The following is a 21,354-nucleotide window of genomic DNA, read 5'->3' as shown; positions in this document are numbered from 1 at the left end:
TTTTCATCTTACAATGCTATTAAATGCTGAGCTTTTTGTTACTTTTTTGCCAATGATTTCGATCGAAACAGTAATTGTTTCGTTTCCGTTGAATGCCAAGTTGTAATGTTTATGTTTCAATTAAGCTTGAGATTGCTGTGCATGAATTTTGTTCGATGGTGGTGTGCGTTTTCTTTCGTACGAAACTATGTAACAACAAAAAGAGCGAAGAAAAAAAAGTATATTTAAGAAAAGCGAAAAATTACTTACACTCATTGCTTATAGCTTGAAATATATTGCATCGTTTCGTTTTGCTATTTCGTTTCTATGTATGTAGTGGACGTCCATTAAGAACACATTCGTTGCACTTGCCATCGTCGTGTGTTTTTCATTCTCCGTTCCATAATTTCTTCGGCAATGGTTTCGGTTTTTTACCACTGAGAGTTAAATGCCCATGGACAATTTTGTTTCTTCTTGCAAACGCATATACTTCGCCCGCCCACATGATTAGTAATCTGCCAAAATGAACATGTAAAAGAGGGAGAAAGAGAAAGACAGAGAGAGAGAGAAAAAAATGGAACAATAAACAATAAAATGTTTCCCATAAAATGCAGTGCTTTATTTGAAATTTGATAGTTGCTCGAGTTCTATAAACGTACCGAACAACACTTTTTTGTGCCTTTAAATTAATTTTCAATTTGCTTGGAGCTTTTTTTTTAGTTTCTTTCAAATTAATTAAAAATTGGTTACAAAGTATTTTTTTAATTCTTCGCAAATAATGTGAGAAACTATTAACGGTCACCAGAAATGTTTGGTCATCATGGCAAGTGTATGTGTGTTGTACTCTGTGCGCTCTTGGGTGAAAATGAGGAATTTTACCCGTTACATTTTTACAATACACATTTTTATTATGTCAAAGATTGCATTTGTTTCTATTCAAAAATCAATTTAAATCTTATACATTGTGGTCTAACTGCATTTAAAGCAATTTAAATACTCATTTCATATTTTTGCCATAAAAACATTCATCGGAATGGAAAGTTTTATTTTAAGTCCAATTTTTTTTTTTCGCAATTTTCAAAAAAGAATCTTTATAGCAAAAATATGACCACATTGTTATATGTTTTGAAAGAACTAGATTAATTCAAAATCAAAATTTCTTTCTTTGTTCGTTCGAATTCATCACTGTGTTTTAGAAAAACCATGCAATCACAAAGGTCCCACTGCTTAGCGCTATAGGAATGAGCATTAAATTGAGGTGCACATCATCGGTGTTGATGCCAAAGTTTTTACACGAAATAAAGGTAAACATTTGAATGGGTCCCGGAAAAATCCAGTCCCGACAAAAGTTCTGGTGTGAAAAGAAAAGTGAAAAGGAGCTTTTGGTTCCACTTGGATCAAAATTGATAACGTGGAAGAAGGCTGAAGAATTTTCGTCAAAAGAGTTTAAAAAACCAAAATATTGGAAAATTTCAGAGCGGACCAATCGGGACCGTCGGAAACTGGATCAAAACCTATGAGTGTACATTAGGGTGTTTCCACATGGAAAATATTAAAAAGTGGCTAGTATCATTTTGAAGAGCGTAAAATTCTGTATAAGATTATGTGATTTTCGATGCTGATTGGTCGCCGATGTCACTTCCTGAACTAAAAACACATTTGTAAATTGATTTCATGTCGCATTCACGCCAGAATCTGTAATTAATGAAATTATAAGATTGAACTAAATTAAAAAACATAAAAAATAATTTTAATATCAATATTATTGCTTGAATATTAAAAAAGTAACACAAAAACTAACAATTTTACCACAATAAACAGACAGAATGACATTTGAAGCGTGATTCGCTCACGCATGACAAATGACAGGTTATGTGTCAAATGAATTGGCGATTTTGCATTGTTTTGGTTTATTGTGGTAAAATTGTGAGTTTTTGTGTTACTTTTATTAATATTTAAGCAATTATTTTTATATTAAAATTATTTTTTATGTTTTTAATTTAGTTCAATCTTATAATTTCATCAATTGCAGATTTTGGCGTGAATGCAACATGGAATCAATTTACAAATGTGTTTTTGATCCAGGAAGTGACATCGGCGACCAATCAGCATCAAAAATCAAATCATCTTATACAGAATTTAACGCTCTTCAAAATGATAATAGCCACTTTTTAATATTTTCCATGTGGAAACACCCTAGTGTACATTCTTAAAAGAATTGTTGAAACATCAGCCTCGAATCAGTACACTTACATATTCCCATTATATACAAAACGCAATATTTGCTTGTAAATAGTTTTGTTTGAATTTTCATTTTTGCATTCCGCGCTTGCATTTGGTGTTCATAAATGAATTAATGGCAAATGGTTGCAACCAATTGTTTTTTGAAATTTTGTATGGACAACAAAGCGATGGAAATTCGCATTCTCAATGTTATTGATTTAACATTTAATAAAATGTGTGAAGTGGACGTTTCATCAAATGGTTTTTCGACTCTTACTGCAAAATATTAAGTCACATTTGATGTTTTTGTATTTTCAGGATGTAACTATATTTTAACATTTATAAATTATAAATTATTTAGTTTTGAAGTCAAAGTATACGGTTGTGTGTCGTTTCATCAAGAAGTGATATCGTAGCAAAAGTTTTGCATATATATTTTATATAAATGAAGTGTATTCATGTGGTTGTGTGTGTATATATGTTTTGGATTATCGTTTGGGTGTATAGGGAATTAAAGTCAGATATTCAGTTGGATGTCAAGTGCGGCCTGATGATATGTTATATGGTTGTTAAGCTAATTTCACATTAAGAGCTTAACAGACTATCAATTAATCACACATAAGCTAACATTTCCACACATTCAACTGTGGTTTAGTGTAACACGATTTTTCTCAATTTGATTGAGACTATGAGTGTGTGCTAATGTTAAACCAACTTTCGTTTACTGGGTAAAACCATTTCATCAAGCACAAAGGACACATGAAATCAAGAAATAAGAAAATCGAAGTCTCAGTCCATTTTCACAATTTTTTCTTTTTGAGTGCATAAACATGTACGGACGGACTAATTAATTTCGTTTTGAGGGCAAATTGACATTGATTGATTTACCATAAAACCGCGTTTTCTTGCAATACGTTCATTTGGCACAAAGATGGTTTGCAGAGAGACGGGTACGGACATCAATCGAAAACCATTGATTCGAATGATTTGTGCTGATTGTTTTTGCCGATTTATTTTTGGAGTCGCCATTATTCTTTGACTTTGAAACAGAAAAGCAAACGATAAAATCAACACTGATTTTAATCGAACACAGCCAAAAGAATGGTCAACGGATCGTATTCCAAAATATATATATATATCGTTTCATCATTGCCCTTCTGTAAAAAAAATCCTCATTTCGACTTCTTTTTTTTTCAAAAATGATTTTTCTCTCTTTCTCAAGCTTTTGAAAAAATACGGAATTCAATTCAACAAAGTTGCTTCGAACTGTTCGGTTCGATTAAAAGCTTTTACCTCGATTTTCCGAGAAAATATACAAAGAATCTTTTGTGTGCCGATTTTCTGCGTATTCTGGCAAACCGAACTATAATGCTCTGCACTAGTTTGTTACTAGGGTCAAATATCGTCTGATATTATAAAAACAATGGTTCCATTTACGTTTAATTATGAGTTTCGAATTCACTTGACGATAAAACATCCATTGTGCATTCACCGACTATTCGTTCGGTTCACATTGATTCGGTTTTTGTGTGGAAGTTGAAATGCGTGTGCTTATATCATTAGCTACACCATTATATCCGAACGAATTTTATAAACTTCGATACATATATACCATAATCGTTTACTATTAATTTCAATCAATTGTCACTTACAGTTTCTGCTCGGATACGTTAATAAATCAGCAAGTCGGTTTTCACGTTTCTTTTACACTAATTTTTTTTTTTGTCGACTGAAATGCTGATGTTAAACTTCCGATGAAACTATACAATATAATGGGCCATATAATTGTAACACGTTTCAATAACTCAATTACGATGCTTCTATTTAAAACAATGTACAAGTTAAAACATTGTACACCAACATCAGTGTCGATAATGAATCAAAATCCTTGCGAAAAACTTATGCCAAAAAAGAATTCCAATCATTTTTTTTTTTTGAAGTGAAATACACAATCATTGTTCGTTCGTGTACAAAAGCACATCAATTTTGGTTTTTTGTTTTCTGTTCACTTTATAAAAATCGATTTAAACAAATTGTATGCGAGTTTGACCATAGTTAAAGACGATAGTTCGACCATCGAATTCAGATGGTCGTTCATTGTTATAATAAAAATAAAAAGTTTACCAAAATTTCGAAAATATCGAAATCAAAAGCTCTAGTGGTCATTTATTGATTTTATAGTATGCGGTTGATCAAACAAGCTTTATGGCTACTCATCGAATTTTCAAATAGTAGGTTGAAGTGGTTTTTTGTCAATATTGCTGCCTTCGGAATTGTTCAAAATCATATTCATTCATCACGTCCGTATGATAAGCGCTTCAGATTTTTTTTTCGCTGCTGCCACTACTACTTCTTCTTTTGAAACTATGCGGATTTTTTAAATGGTAAATCTCTTCAGTTTTTTTTTTCTTTTTTCCATTACTGTGTCAATGTTTGGCGTTTCATGTAACATGCATACACGTACGAAGCAGCTCAAAATTGAAATGCGCGGATGCATTTGAAATTGCGAAAGCATTCATTTTGGCATCTCTATTCAATGATTTTCTTCCATTTTTTTTTGTTCATTCTTCGTCTCTTGAATGCTCCTTATATTTTATGTAAAGCTTCTATATATCGTACGCACTTCCATGGTTTTCGACAATGCAACGGTACGATATTGCTCTGCATGTTTGAGCATGAGCATCCAATTTCATATTTTGTTCGCTAAGACTATATGCATATTTGAAATAAACTATTCCGTTTGCGAAAAAACCAAAAACTGAACAGCGTAATGAATTAAAATTCGTTCGGAACTGGTTTTTTTTTTCTTCTTATGCATGTGGTGATGTGAGGGAAAATATTTATTTTTCCCGAAAAATTGAAATTAAATTCAAATATTCTTGGAGAATATTATAAAAGGTCTTTTTTTAAAAGTCATTGTCATTATTTTGTAGAAAAAGTCGAGAAAAAGTGTTGATTTGACATTCACCAAAATAGTGTTATTTACAGCTCATGTCTTGTTGCAAATTAATTATATGGACATAATGGATGTGCAAATTATGAAATAAATTTCGTTTGAAAGGAAAAAAAAAAGCATGAAAATGGCAGTTGAACCATATATTATTCAATGTAAAATGGATACAGAGCTCTATGGAATTCACTGGGATGGTCCATAGTTTCGATGTAAAAATAAACTGTGTAGGATTAAAGGCGGAACCCACTGAGAAATTCCATCTAATTTTAGTGGAGAACATTGGAATTTCAGAGTTATTCCATTTTCCGGAATTTGAAATAACTCTATTGAATTAGAATGTGTGCATTTCGCACGAATTCTTAGCATGTATCGCTTTTTGCAGATAATGTATGGTGTATGCATTCAGAGCTGACTAAATTCAATTCATTAAACATGTATAGTGTACAAAGTGTCGGATAACAGAAAAAAATAAACCATGAAGAAAAAAACCTTGTTACATTTTTATGTCAAAAAATGTATTTTGTATGGTAACAAAAATGCACATAATGAAAATTCAAAATGCTTTTGTTTAGTTTGAGCGAGAGCGAAAGAGAGAGAGTGAGAGAGAATGAGAAAGAAGAAGAAAGAAAAAAGAGTGTATCGTTAAGTAAAACGTTGAATGGAAAAAAGGCAATGTGTTGATGAATGCGAAATTTGAATCGATGTGAATTCATAAATCTTCCAAACAAAATGGAGTAATTCTTGTGACAGCAATATGATTGCAATGATTTCGATTTGTATAAATCGATTAAAATGACAATAAGTGGGTGTATACACGTCATTTGATTGACATTTAATATCCCTTTTTTGATGCTTCGATTGCTATCGTCAACCGTTCGGCATTGTATGATTTTCAATGAAATTCCCATTTCTTTTTTTTATATCAATTGAGTGTGGGAGAAAGTGTATGTGTGTTTGCATGAAAGAGAATTGGATATGAATTGAATGCAAACAACTTCGGAGACAATTCACAAAGAGAAATTCCATACAAAATACTAATAGAAATAAGTTTGCTTGGCATTTCAAACACCTTTTGGAATTGTTGTTTAAAATATGAAAATTAATCAAGTGTAAAACGGATACAAGCATCACAATTGGAACACGAATACAAAATATGTGAGTTCTCTTTTCCAAGTTGCTCTGTTTACAATTGCTTTAAAGATGTGTATCAAAGTGACCGTACGAAGCGATGAAAAGATGCGTTTCTGTATGTTATTCAATGGCCATTGCATGCGTATACCGCTATTATCACAAATCGGAATAATCAATGCAAAATTGAATTTGCATATCGTTGTTGTGTATCGGTGAAATAGTATGGAATGTCTCCGTGTCTCCGTACACCAAAATGATCATATACATATACTATACAACATTATGGTTATAATGGGCATTTTTATTGGCTCAAAAATGGAGTGCACACTCTGGCTACTACTAACTATATAGCATAGTGTGGCACTTTTGTGCTTTGATTTTGTTGCTGCTGCTATTTTGCAAAATATTTATGCAATATATTGTCGAAATGGTTTCATAGAACCATAAATATTCAAGAATTCCGTTGCAGCCAGCAGCAGCACCATCACCACCATTGACAGTCGGCAATAGCAGTAGCCTTTAGCAGCATTGTGTATACATCAGCTTTTTAGCCATCAAGTATTTTCCGTAATTATATAATAAAAAAATCGCCACACTATGGCCACTTTAGCTTCATTACATAGAGAGAGAGAGAGAGAGACTGCGATGCACATTATGTGCAAGACTGTTGCTATAACTGCTTTAACACATTTATTTATGACGAACAACACCAGCCATTGCAAGTGCCTTTATCATTTGAAGTTTTCGCTCTCTTCACCTCATTATTTTTCAATTTTGCTCGACGATCAAAAATGTAGTCGTGTATGCTTTTTACTCCGAATAATCATGGCCACTGTTCAGTATTTATAGCTTATGTATTATCTGTATCTCTCTTCCTCTTCCATATTTTTATTTCCATTCATACAACTATCTCTTGGGCATGACATTACACCGCATTTATGCATCCATTTTGAGGCAATCTATGAACATGGAACAAAACACGTATTTTCTTTGGGCTGTATCAGGAGATTTGCCAACCAAAATCACTAAATTTAAGCTTGATACAAAGCTTGTTCCATTACATAGATCTTGCCTTGCAACCACATTTTTTCGGTCCACCTTTTCGGAGTGTGTGTGTGTGCAATTTCAATAGAGATGTTGTTACGTTTTCAAAATCGAATATGAATTTTAATTTACAGCGGGTGTCATAACTTGAGCGCTTCAAATGATTGCATTAAATACAAAAATACTACTTAGTCATTGAACTTACACCTTCAACTGGATTAAACGCAATGATATATATGCTATTCAAAGAGTCCACAAGTAGAATGATTTGCATACACACGGAAATTGTGCGTATGATTTTGAACATTGGCCGTGCATTGGGAAAAGCGTGAAAATAACACGGAAAACTGTTTTCCATATATCTTTGTGCAAGCGCATACATCCATAATACCCCATGTTTTCCATCTGTGTCTTCTAACGAACACTCCATTTGTACATTGTTTGGCGTTTTGAATAGATAAATTAAATTTCAACCACGGAAGAACGAAATGGCGAACGCGATTTTCATTCAAATTAGAGAAAGAGAACGATATCTTATGTTTTTTTGTTCGCTTTTTTCCCCGTACAACCATAAATTACGTGACATTAATGGACAATGTAATTGACATTTATGTAAATGGCACATTTGAGTTTTACATTGAATGTTTTGCAAAATTGAAAATGTTATGCCATAAATTGTTACGTGCATGAATTGCGACGGCGGCGATGCCATCGTCTTCAATTCATGAAACTACAAATAGCCACGGAGTAATACACCGTTTGTATTTGCTAACCGAATAAAATGCCAAGCTCGAGTGAAAATTGCGCATAAGAAACGAGTTCATCAGATGAGTAGATGTGGCAAACAAGAATTTGGCTTGTGTACTTAACAGTAAGAGCTGCGATGGCTTTCAACCCTTTCAATTGATAACTTTGGAGACCCAAAGTTTCACAGTTTTCCGAGAATTTTTGCAAATTTTTGTGAAAATCATTGACATTTTTCGGAAAAAAGTCGAAAAAAGAGAAAAAAATCATAAAAAACCGCAAAAATTTCGAAAAATCCATAATTTTTTTTGGTGAAGTTGATTTTCTATTTTGTTGGCCGATCGATTGAAATGTGGCCACCATATATCTCTGGTTTTTTCAGTGATTGTGGTTGTTACTTTGTTAAATGCAACACAAAAAAGTTTTTTTTTTGTTTGCAAAAGTTTTCACAATTTCTGAAATGGAATGTTCGTAGACAATGTACATTCGAACAAATCGTTTAGTTGTTTATGTCATTCGGGCCTGAAACGCTTTACACCTCTTACCCCCACAATGTAACATTGTGATTTTTGTTTCACTTATTCTTACATGCTCTTGTCAACTTTATCGCAATATGTTCCATTCAATTCATGTTACTCTTTACTTCAGTGACATTTCTCTCTCTCGCTCGCTCTCTCTGTGCGCTTCATAAAATGGTGGATCTGTTTCGATTTTGAAAGCATTCTTTATCGCATGTCGTGTGAAATGTTTGAGTTGTGAAGTTACATAACATTTACCATTCGTATATTTTATTAGCACCACACTATACAGAAATGATGAATAAATAAAAAATAAAAATAGAAATGGAGGCGAGGCAATATTTTCTGATGTGAACAGAATATGATAGCGGTGCATGATATTAGATATTAGGTAGTCGCCTACTAATTTGTTATCTCTTCAACATGCGTGTACACAGATAAGTGCAGATATGGAGAAAACGGATATAGACAAATGTTAAAATATATGTATTTGCAACAAGCGGTGTTTGCATTACTATTTTGCTGCTATGCTTTTTACCACAATATACAATTTATTATATATATTTAAAATGAGCGTGTGTGCATGGGAAAAATCGTACGCATTTGCATTTGAATCGCGCTCGCGATTTTCCCTCATTCTCTTTTGCGCTTGGCCAACCACACAGTCTGTCTGTTGCTTGTGTTGCGTGCTCTCTCTCTCTCCCGTCACGATGGTGTTTTACAGTGATTTTTCATTTCAGTATCGCTGCATCACTTAACTCGATTGATTGTATAAATTTTGATGTGAAGCCATTATATTGAATAAAATAAACTGATCGATTTGCTCCATATTCAGGCGATACACACAATTTCATTGAGTGACTGGTTGTGTGTGTGTGTGCGTGCGCTTGGGATATAGAAAGAGTACTTTCGCTTTTTTAATACTCGCATATATTGCTCATGCCATCATTTCGATACCGCAGTTGCGTTTTCTCGATCGTTACTTTGTCAATTTTTATTGCGCGCAATCTATTTGGTAATGTTTTCCAATGCTATATTGAGCCTTTTCACACAAACTTTTCGAACACACACACCACCGAGCACATATCGTTTGAAACATGACTCTTTTGTAGAGATCGAAATTGAACATAATACACACATTTAGAACGTATTGACGTTTCTCTCCATTTTCTCTGTTACTTGTTCGTTTTTTAAAGTTGTTTGGCTTTCGTGTCGAGCGCATTTGAATATGTCTCTCTTTCCTTTCATCATTTTTTTTTATTCTCTTCTTATTTGGTGTTCTACGTGTTTTTCGTGTATTAAACATGCATCTAGTAACACGCTCACAGAGAAGAAAAAAATGGACGATGTGATGTAATAAGATGCAAAGGGGACATGAGGACCGACAAAACTACGTACGAGCAGCAAAAAAAATAGAAGAAGCGAGAACGGAAAAACAAAACGGCAACGTGAATTTGAGATGAGATGTGATGAGATGAGATGAGATGGGTGAATTTAGAGATGGCATAATGTTTAAGCGTTTTTATTGACATGAATCAGCTCTTCTTATGATGTTGTATTCCTTGTTTTATGTATTTTATGCGTGTATATGTGTACTATTCACGTTTTACTTTCAATCTTGTTTTCGGACCCATTCCAATGCATGTATGTTGAATATAAATGTGCTGTAGCGAATCTCGTTTGACATCTGCAGCAATGAATATGGAAAACATACAATGGCCATCTCATTCGTTTCATCTCTATCTCATTTGTACTCGCACACTTTCGCACTTGATTATTTTATGTGCGGTGGCACGCACCAATGACACTCTTTAACCCTAAAACCAAAAGCAAAGTGAAAGAATCGCAAACCAACGAAATTCTCGTTTCTTCTCGAGTTGTTTTTCTTCTTCTTCTCGCTGTTGCCTCTATTTCATTTTCTCTGCTCATCCTTTTTGCATCAATAAACGTGGCACAAAACGGTTTTTGGTTAAGTTTAATGCAGAGCAACCATGAATACAACACGTACTTTATTTGTTAATTTTCGACGTGTATAAGTGTGTGTATGTGTGTGAGTCCATTTTCTTGGACAGCCAAATGGCCGAAATATATTCGAATTCGTTATGACCATCGGTCTAATCATATGCAATCACGTGAAGTGAAGCGAAAACAAAAACGAAGGACCAACTACTTCCGGAACGTGTTCATGAACAAACGATCGACGTCATTGTCGTTGGACATGCAACCGAATGACGATCCAATTTATTTTTCCATCGATTATTCATCCAATTAGATTGTCATTGTCATTGCCATTGTAATTGAACCAAATGGATGTGAATTCTTTTTCACACACCGAAAAAAAAGAACAAAAAAAGTGGAAATTCGTTTTAAAATCTCTTAAATTCCATCAGAACACATCGACTGTTCGATTCATAGATTCCATTTAACTGTGGGTGTGTGAATGTGCTTCTCAAAGTTTCACTCGTTGCTTATAATAATTAGTTTTCGGTACAAATTTTCCATCAAAACAATAAAGTAAATAAGTTTTACCACATTTTCATTTTAAGCCCATGAAAATCCTATGATAAACGAGCTTTTCATTCAAATTTACCCCTTTTGCCAACACAAACAGATTTACCGGAACACAATTAAAATTAATTTTAAAATACACATAAAAAAACGGACGAGAAACATAGAGAGAGATAGACAAACACACATTGTATTCCAAGCGCATTGCATTCACTACGAATGGAGTATCTTCTGGCTTCTTCGTCATAATTATATTTCGTTGTTGATGTTGTTATTATTATATTGTTGCATCACAGTAGTTGGAAAAGTTTTCATAAAGCTTTATTATTTTGTTTGTTTCTATTTATGTCTGTTTGCTTGATATCGTTTCTTTGAAACTTGCAATTGTTATTTCGTTTAAAACGTTTTCGAATAGTTTTAGAAAGAGCCAGACCGACAAAGAGAGAGCGAGAGAGATAGGTAGAGGGGAGAGAAAGAAAGAAAGTTTTGCTACGTTATTTTCAAAAATAAGTGAATTCATTTTCGATTTACACTTTCTATCTCACTTTTTACGTTAAATTCAACAGGAAAAGATTAATACCTGTGCACGGTGTGAATAACTAATATCCAATATTTTTGTATTTTCGTTAAATGATTTATGCAAATTTAAAATTAAATTTGGCATTCAAACAGACTTACTGGAAAACCAATCACGTAAAATGAAATAAATTGAAAAGTAACAATATCTTTAATCTCAAATCATTTGTTTTAATTGAATTGAAAAATTGACATTTTTATGGGCAGAAAAAAAAAACACTCTCTTCGCTTGGACATTCATTAAAATTCTAAACAAACACATTGTAAAATGAAATATTAAATTAAAAAAAAAAAACGCACAGAAAGTTAAATTGGTCGCTAAGTATGCTGATAAGTTTCTGCACTTTAATATAATTAAAATACGGCATTAGTCTAGACGGTAAAATGGTGAGCATCCCATTCAAGTTCAAATAATGACCAAAAATTAGTGTATAAATATCAGTTTCAACTGGCAGAGAAGGACGAGTTGCGTTGTTGAACAATTGCTGATGAGAAACGAGGTGAACTGGATAATTTCGTATAACAGCACAAACTACTTTTCAAATGTGAAAGTTTTGTGGGTCCAATTATGTAAGTTCTGTTGTGTCACGGTGTAATGAATTCTCATCTAAAGACAAATGAGAACGGTATCATACACCAGGAAACCGAATGAAAAAATGTTACAAGGAAAAACCATTTTTAAATGTGTACCAAATGGAGAGCAACGAACTGCCACCCAATCCAAAATTGAAACCGAATATTTACCAAAAATAGAGAGAGAGAGAAAGAAGATGAGAGAATGTGGATACATTGATTTGCGTGCACCCTTATATTATTAAACAAAGACGATTCTTAAATTAGATAAGGGTATTGATTATGAACATAGATGATGAATGACCACTTGTGCAAATATACTGGTGTGTAGATGAGTGACTGCTTCAGAGAATGTTTGGTGGTCTTGTAATTGTCATTTCTCAATTATAGTAATCAAGTTGCGCGCATTTGATGATGTGGCATCGTCCAAAAACCGTAACAAAATGCCAACAAACGGAATGGGCAAACGAATGTGAGGGTTACTATAATGCCAATAAATGTTGCATAAAGTGAAATCAAATATAAAATGAATAAAATACATACATGTACAACAAAGCAAGCATATCAGTGAAATTGAACTAATGGCTCAAACGACGTAAAACACTCAACTCGGTATTGGATGCCGATGTGTGCAAAATAAAAGTAAATCCATGATTTAACCACATTTTACCGTTATAAAAAGCATTTTAATGTTCTTTACTCTCACGTACAAACAATTCTTAGACATAGATGCACACTCTTCCTCTCTCTATCTTCCTTTCTTTAACACAATCAATAAATTCGATTTACTATTTGCTTGTCCATGGAAAGAGAGAGGGAGAGAGAAAGATCTACGCTTTTGATTCTTAAAAAAAAAAAACTTGGATTCGTCGACATTTAGCGTTTGCTGTTGTAGATATAAAAGTCAACATCTAGGGGGTAGACACATGGAATATTACTTGAGATATTCACCGAAATTGAAGGTACTCTTGGTATTCTTGGTATTCTTGGTATTCTCAGTTTTAGACGAAATGTCAATGCATTCAGCAACGTCTCACAATGTGCATATATGAATATTATCTTCCAAATATTAAAAAAACTTTTTCAACGCTATTAAGTGTAGTATTTCAATTGGTTTAATAAATACAAAAACAATTTTGATAAAAATAGCAGAAAGAAAACGGAAAAAAATTAAAATAAATTTCGAAATGGTGAATGTTAAAACGAAATGGAAGAAACTTGAAATCTTTATTACCGATATCAATTTGACATTTGGTAATCACGGTATTCACATTTTTAGTACAAGTAATCTTTAAATAAGTAAGTAATTGTCATATTTGAAAATAGATAGGTATTATGACAATTCATTGGTATTCATTCATTCTCTATTGTGTCTACCCCCTAGGTCAACATACTCGACAAAGTGACAAAATATCCGTTATCAAAGTGGTGTTTTCAGGATATTACATTAAAAAAACAACAACAACAACACCGCCATAATAATATTCGCATCAAATTTATGCTGAAATAAAATTGAAATACCATGACCGACAAATGCCAACAATTTACATAAAAATGAAGTTTTTTTTTTGCACCACTAAAATATGCAAAGCATATCATGTTTATAAATAAATGTGGCAAATGAAATAAAATGGCAAGAAGATGTAGTAGACGGAGCGCCCACACCGTCAAAATTATGTCAAATATGAACAACAAATCGTAATTCTTTTTAGTAATGAGAATTAACATTTTCAATATGAATGGCGTCACAACTTAATGATCCAAGTTAAATGCCATCGCAATTGTATACCCGTAAAAACGGCGTCCATTATTCACTTGATATTACTCACCGCCCCCGTTTTGTGTTAGCGTTTCCCTTTATTTGACTTTTTCATTCGATCAAATATTAAAACCGAATAAGCAAAGCACCGTGGCGGCTTTTTATCCAACTCAGACACACTCATTTTTAGATTCTATCTCATTTGCACAGACTGTTCCATGCATTTGATTGACGGAGTCTAGGCATATTTCTTCCTTTCGCAGTCGGCATTGTAGTGGTGTTTTATTTCAGTTGGCGCACATCACAGTTGCATTTCATACTGAGCAAGTGGAATGGGTAGTTAATACACCGTTTTTTCTCGTTTCTTTTGGTTTGTTCCATAGAACTTATTTAAAATGGCTTTACATGCTCTGTGATTACATTCTTTTCGGTGTTTCTTTCATTCGATTGTTGGAATCACATGTTTTCCTTTCAACATTGCATTACGCCAAAATGAATAAATGAACCGAAAATCGGATAAAATTCAGTGTGAAAAATCAAAAAATCACTACCACCTCACTTCTTCGACTTCATTGTTCATTCCGATTCAATGTGATCGGAGAATTTCTTTTCTTCGCACATTTAACACATGATTCTCCATGTCGTTTCACTTCTCTCTCTTTTTTTTTCGGGCGAAATGCAATTCACATTGTTAAAATAGGTAATAGTATACAGTGTGCTCATAAACACAAATAACTACAATATACGATGTCATTTCAATTACGGCTGTGAATGTCATTGCTCCAGCCGATCGGTGGAAACAGAATAGGGATATAGGGGTGAGAGAGACAGAGGGTGGAGAGGGAGAAAGAATAAAAGTAAGGAAGAGATGAGTGCACATCTACGGATGCTTTCTTCGTGATTAAAAAATTTAATTACGTGGAAAATGACACTCATATATTTTAGCTGTGTGTTTGTAAGTGTAGAAGTGAACAATATTCAAGCTATATCTTTGTTAAAATGTTGAAAACGGTTTATATTGTTTCTCTTGTTTGTTGAGATCGTTTCCTCTTTTCCATTCTCATTCCCAACAAATGGCATGGGCCCAAAGTATGTATAAAGCATTTGGTTTGATTGTACCGCTGAAGATTTAATTTTCATTTCAACATTGTTTGCAGATCATATATATACACCGAGAGACTAGAAATAGATACTAAAATAATTTCATTCTACATTATATCACTTTGTCTACGGTCTAGTATGTTGTACTGTATGTAGGATATGGTTATTGGTTTGGTCTTCTTTAATTCAACCGTCTTTTTCTCCATAAAACATTATCTCTTTTTTCAGATTCTTCTTGTCTTCGAAAATTGAAAATTGAGCATCCGATATAGATATAGTCGACGGTTGTATATGTGGGCTATAGTTTATTCGCTTGATAACTAACCGGTCAAATATATTGAATAGTATACTATGTGTGGAAAATATTCAATCAAGAAAAGAATGATGGTCGAAACCACAACGTAGAAATTGTATTCTGTAGCTTAACCAACAGAGAGGTGACGTTGTGTAGTGTGAAAATGGCTGAACATACCGTATGGTGAAACCGTAATTTCAGTGGAGTGAAAGTCGAACGGGGGTACATCTTATAATTGCATTAAATTACTACAAACAGAAAACTGAATTGAAGAAAATTCGTTTTTCAGTTGGTTGTTCAATTTAAGATATCGTCAACAGCAATTTGCTCGGTCGACATGGTGCATTCGGTTTCTCACTCATTTGCGCTCTATCTATTTTGCCGAGATTAACACTTTACCATAAAGTATAATTCACTCAGTCATTTTTTTATGCTGTTGCTCTCAAGCATCGAATCCATTCGAGGTGGTGTGAGACCAGTGTGTGTTTGTTTGTGTGTGTGTTTTGGTGACCAATATCCTTGTTTAAGCGCAATTTTTTATTCGCTTTCATTTTTTTTTATTCAGTGTTTAGTTCAACTTTAATTTCATTTATTGTGCATCTCGTCTCACATTTCATCTAAGTGTGTCCGCTCTCCATCGATTGCACTCTACACACACGCACACACACACGTTTTACTTATAATTCTGTATGAGGGCATGAAGAGCGGAGAAAGAGTAATAAATTTTGTTGTTCCAATATGTTTGCGTGAAAATTGGAAATGCACTTCGATCACTGTGTCTCTGGTATGTGTGCTCATATTTCTAAGCTGAATAAAATAACAACAGCAACAGCAGCAATTTAACCATCAAGAGCGAAAGCAATGTGATTTGATGCTCTTTCACTATTTCTACCCTCTCACCTCACACCCTCCAAATCGAACTTATACAATCTCTATATCTCACGATCCACATTGATGGACGATACACACACGCACACACTATACGTATAAGTGTGAAAATATACTTATGTGTTTGTCTCTCTATCTCAAGGGAAATTATTAAAGTGGTATGAAATGGCAAAGAGTCATAAATTGGCGCGCGTGAACGCATATATGAGAGCGATGTTCATCATTGTTGATTTTTGTTTGTACAAGTTCAAAAACAAAAACCAACCGAACGAGCGTAAGAGAGATGGAGATGAAGAGAAGAGCGGGATGAAGAAAAACCGATAATCTATATTAGATACAGATGTTAATTGAAATTAATGGATGTGTTGCCTCTTCGGCTTTTTCACTACACAATTGAGACGAAACCGCCGATAAAAAAAATATGCTTATCGATTGCTGTCACGGCAAAATATTTTCCTTATTTCTCTTCATCTCTCTTTTGTGCACTAAGTTTATCTTTCCTGCTTTCCACTTGTTCTTTTTTTTCTGTTGTTGTTGAATTTTTCGCATTGATTGAAAGTGTGGTTGAAAAATTGAATTTGGCATTTAACCATGGAAATACTTACCACATCGATAAAGTATTGGTCTCACGAATATTCATTTGGTTTTTTTATGCTCCTGGTGATTCAAACGGCAGCATCGCTTGTGTCCGGACCATGATGAAGATGATTATGGATTTGATGACGATGGTACTTGTCTGACTATAATAAACCTGTAGCGCACAGATCGGGAATTTGTTGTTAATTTATTCGATTTTTTCTTTTAATTTTTACGTTTTTTTTCTTTTCAAATTTACTGTCCATCTATCTAAATTTTTTGTTTATAATGAATGAACGGTACTAAACTGTTGAAAAAAAAAATGTACGTTACTAAACTGTCGATTTTACGGTAAAAGTTTCGAAAACAAAAACGGTTTACAAACAGAATATATTGAAATAAAAAAAAAAATCAAAGGATAAAATTTAGCTGATCGTACTTTGAAAAATGATGAGTCGATTAGATGTGACGGTTGAACAAAAAATGCCACTAAATTGCGATAAACACTTGGTGATATTTTAATTTAGAACTGAGAACTACTTTCTAATACATCTTGACTACAATTATGTGGTTTTATTTTTTTATTTTTGAATAAAACTTCTGCGATTCTATGAACTTTATTTGTATTATCATGTACGAACACAACTGTTATGAATAAAATGATAAGAAAGATGGTATTCGATAACAATTGTTCCGAAAAAAAAAAATTATCAAAATTCCGAAAAAAACGGTTAAATCTCGGAAACAAAATAAGAATTCGAAGAAATTCAATTAAAAAAACAAACTTTTTGGATTTCTGTTAAACGATGAATGAAGAAGAGTAAGATTTCAAGAAAAAACGTTACTTAATACACCATCGTTCTCGTGTGCCGAACAGAGCGGCACAGAATCGACTTTAGATAAAATTTCGTCGTGCCGTGGTTTTTATACGCGCTTGTGCTGATAGGGAACACACCGACTCCGCATGGTGGGAGCACCACTTTGGGGTGAATTTGTATTGTTACAATGCAAATGGAAATTGAGTGGGAGTTGTGTATGCTTACATAGTTGAATACAGAGACTGAAAGATGAATATTGCACACGGCATCCTATGTACATGTATTTGTATTCGATTGTATGTATATGTGTTTACATTTATATTGTGAAAGATGAGCAGTAAGCATCGCACACCACACGATGGATCAAATGTATACACGAAATCCAAACGAAAAACCGCGCTATCGATTGATACGCTATTATTTGATGCATTTTGGTTTTATCTCACCATACGAATACAAATTGAAATTATGTTCATTGAAATCAATGCATATGTATTATTTTTCGGTGAACAAAAAAGAAGCATGATCGAATAGAGAAGATTTTGTCAAAAAAAAAAAAAATTAAACTTTCCTTGCTTCTTCAAATCTATCGGAAATTATGTACATTTTTTTCGAGTGTTGGCTTTGTTACTACATTCCGTTTACGGCTTTGAAAGGCGCATGGATATTTTATTTACAGCTATCAATGCTGTGCAGCATTATTGCTTCTTTTTTTATTGTAAATTTTTACCAACAATGCATGAAATCTATACGAGCCGAGTCATGGTGTTTAATACATACACATCAAACCATTCGCACACATTTATCGCACTGAAATACCGTATAATACATATACTATTGCAAAATCAGTTGGAGTTTGAGCAAATATATCCAGCATCTCCGCCGGGAAAAACGTGGGGAAATTGATGGCAGGAGCAGTTGCATGTTGTTGACTCATATTGGATGCAGACGTTTGTTTGCCTAGGTGAAAAATACTTATCCCCCAACACACATAAACACACTCATACACACACACGCGCGCGCTCACACATAGACATCGAGTCCGTTGTATTGTATATTCGGTGATTTTCTTTCTTCTTCTTTTTCTTCTCCAACGATTCGTTTCATTTTACGTATTGAACTTAACATCGTTGAATTATTGAATCGATTTACCTTTTGAAACATCATCGTGCATCCATGCTCAATTTTAATTTCAACATTTTTCTATATTCTCTACAATACACTCGATTACGCTATATTTTTTGTATGTGCAACACTTGCACCGTATTAAGGAAAGGACGACGGAACAAAAAATACAGTCTCATTAAAAGCGCTCGTGAACCATTCAACAATCGAAGTAATATTTCTTTGAGTTTTCTTTAAAGTTGACGTTAGTTACTTATATACTTTTGTAATGACATAGAATTATTTAAAAAAAAAGAATCGTATGACCCACGAAATTGATATGCTTGAAACAAAACGTAACCGAGCACGATTTCAAATAAGGATTTCTTTTAAATAATTCACTCCTATTTTGATCTTAACTATAAGATCACGCTGTTAAATAATAATAATAATGTTTATTGAAGTAATTAAAATATTCAAATAAACCGCATTTCCTTCTTTGATAGATTAAATTTCATTAAGTTGGTCTCGTTGCAATACAACGGATTGTAAATAGTTTTTTTTTTTTGGCTTTTTAAATCGATGCCAGACCTTTAATATCCATTGTATATTGCAATCGATTCATTACCTCTATTAGGACATTTGATATGAGACCTGATGTGTCAGTATTTTACAAATAAAGACAATTTTATGGGTTAATAATACTGAATAATTTCCGATAGAAGCATCGGTTCAATTTAATGTCTTTTTCATGTTCCTTTAGTCTTTTTCTGTCTCTGTCTTTCGCTCTATGTGTGTCGCTTGTTCGAACTCTCGCCCTTTCTCCCTGTCGATCCTTGGATCGGTGTCATCACCGTAGATTCTGTATTTTTATTGTTCCGCGAATGTCTTTTTACGGTCAATTTCGGTGGGATGTAAAGCAACTCCATGGCGAACAGTGTTCAAATGGCAGAAGAGTGATGTAAAAAGACATACACAAGAAAATAAGCGAAAAAAAAACACACATCCATACACTTTTACACGAAATACGAAATAAAACAGTATCAAATGTTGATATTTTTGTGAGTCGATATTCAATTAGGAAAAGAGCTCGAAAATGTAAAAGTTAATATACTATAAAAATATCCCGTTGTGTGTGTGTGTATGGTGTATATGGTAAAAACCTGAATGTTTTTTAAACAGCAAATGAAAACCAACAAAAAAAAAAAAACAAAATGAGACCCAACGAAAAAATAAAATAAAATAAAAACGAAATAATAATCGAATATTTATAAATTTTCGGTGAAATGGATATAGCAAACAATATAATGTGGTTGGCTTTTTTTCTTGCATTTTATATGGTGTACGCGCTATCTTGTCCTTTTTTGCTGATTGCATCAAGCTTTTCTCTCACACCTTTTCCCATCTAGTTTTTTTTTTTTTACTCTCTTTTCACTTTTTTGGCGATTACCGTGTTCTTTTTTCTCTCACTCTTTTCTCTTCACTTCCCTCCCTCGTTCTCTTGCAACTATTTGGCATTAGAAAAATGCTTGTACTATGTGCTTACAAGCGTAACATATCTGTAGTATTAACATATCAACGAGGTTACGTCCCATTGCACACGAATATGTCAACATTCTCAGCACATTTATTCAATTCCGATACTTACTTTCAACTGTAAAAGCATAAAAGCTGAATCGATACCTTTTTTCCACGCCATTTTTTCTTGTTTTTTTTTTATTATTTTATTTACTCTATGCTCGGCCGAATTTAAGTGTGTATGTGTGTAAAAATTGTATTGTTAACTACTTTATTGATCTAGAAGAGCACGGCGAATATTTAAAGTGGAATGCAAAAAAATCGCTACGGTAAAAGTGGGATGCGATGTAATCGTTTAGTGATTCGTGAGAGTAAACGTTTTCGCATCACATCTCACACGTCATTTTTTTGATAAATTTCATCTGAGTCATGGCCTGCAATATTGCAATGTTTTCACAAGCCTGTGATTTTACGAAACGAATGCATCATCAATGAATTGTTGAAGTAAAGCTCGAAATTGACTTGTATTCTATTATCGTTTCAATTCAAATGCATTAATGATCACAGTCAGTATAGTATCATATTGCTGTCAATTCTTCGAAAATTCGTCCATCTCAGTAACTTTGACACAATCGAATTGTACCGAAACACCTCATCCTATCAACTTAATTTCTTTAGATATATGTAAAAGTATGAAAGATCATGGTGATGAATAGTTTTATCACGATTTGTCATACGCAAATGCAAATGTATTCAAATATTCGAAAAATATATAAAAATTGCTTCTAATGCATATAAAAAAAATATGTTAAATGTAATGTTATCTTATTCCATTTTTTTTTTCATTATTATTTTCGACATGTTCAATGGTGTTTTGCGTGACAATTTACGGATATGACTGTTTGTATTCGTACGAGAGAAAAAAAAACGTTGATAAACATTTTCCATTCATTTGAAATAAAACTTTTTGAATAAATGAAAACCGATTGGCTCATGAAACGGATATTTACAAACATTCATAAGCCATTTGTGGTTGATTGGTTGTA

General features: G+C 33.3%; 1 long non-coding RNA gene across 1 annotated transcript; it reads right to left on the bottom strand.

Annotated features, from left to right (window-relative positions):
- Positions 1 to 363: 363 nt before the first annotated feature.
- Positions 364 to 17,756, bottom strand: LOC116338359. Its single transcript, XR_004200871.1, has 3 exons — positions 17,654 to 17,756; positions 16,898 to 17,043; positions 364 to 494 (listed from the first exon to the last, which is right to left on the bottom strand). It is a non-coding gene; the product is annotated as an uncharacterized LOC116338359 (long non-coding RNA).
- Positions 17,757 to 21,354: the final 3,598 nt, after the last annotated feature.

This window comes from Contarinia nasturtii, unplaced genomic scaffold, assembly GCF_009176525.2.
Source record: "Contarinia nasturtii isolate CC-2019 unplaced genomic scaffold, AAFC_CNas_1.1 Cnas_scaffold_78, whole genome shotgun sequence".
Classification (NCBI taxonomy): domain Eukaryota; kingdom Metazoa; phylum Arthropoda; class Insecta; order Diptera; family Cecidomyiidae; genus Contarinia; species Contarinia nasturtii.
This window is presented reverse-complemented; position numbering and strand designations above follow the sequence as displayed.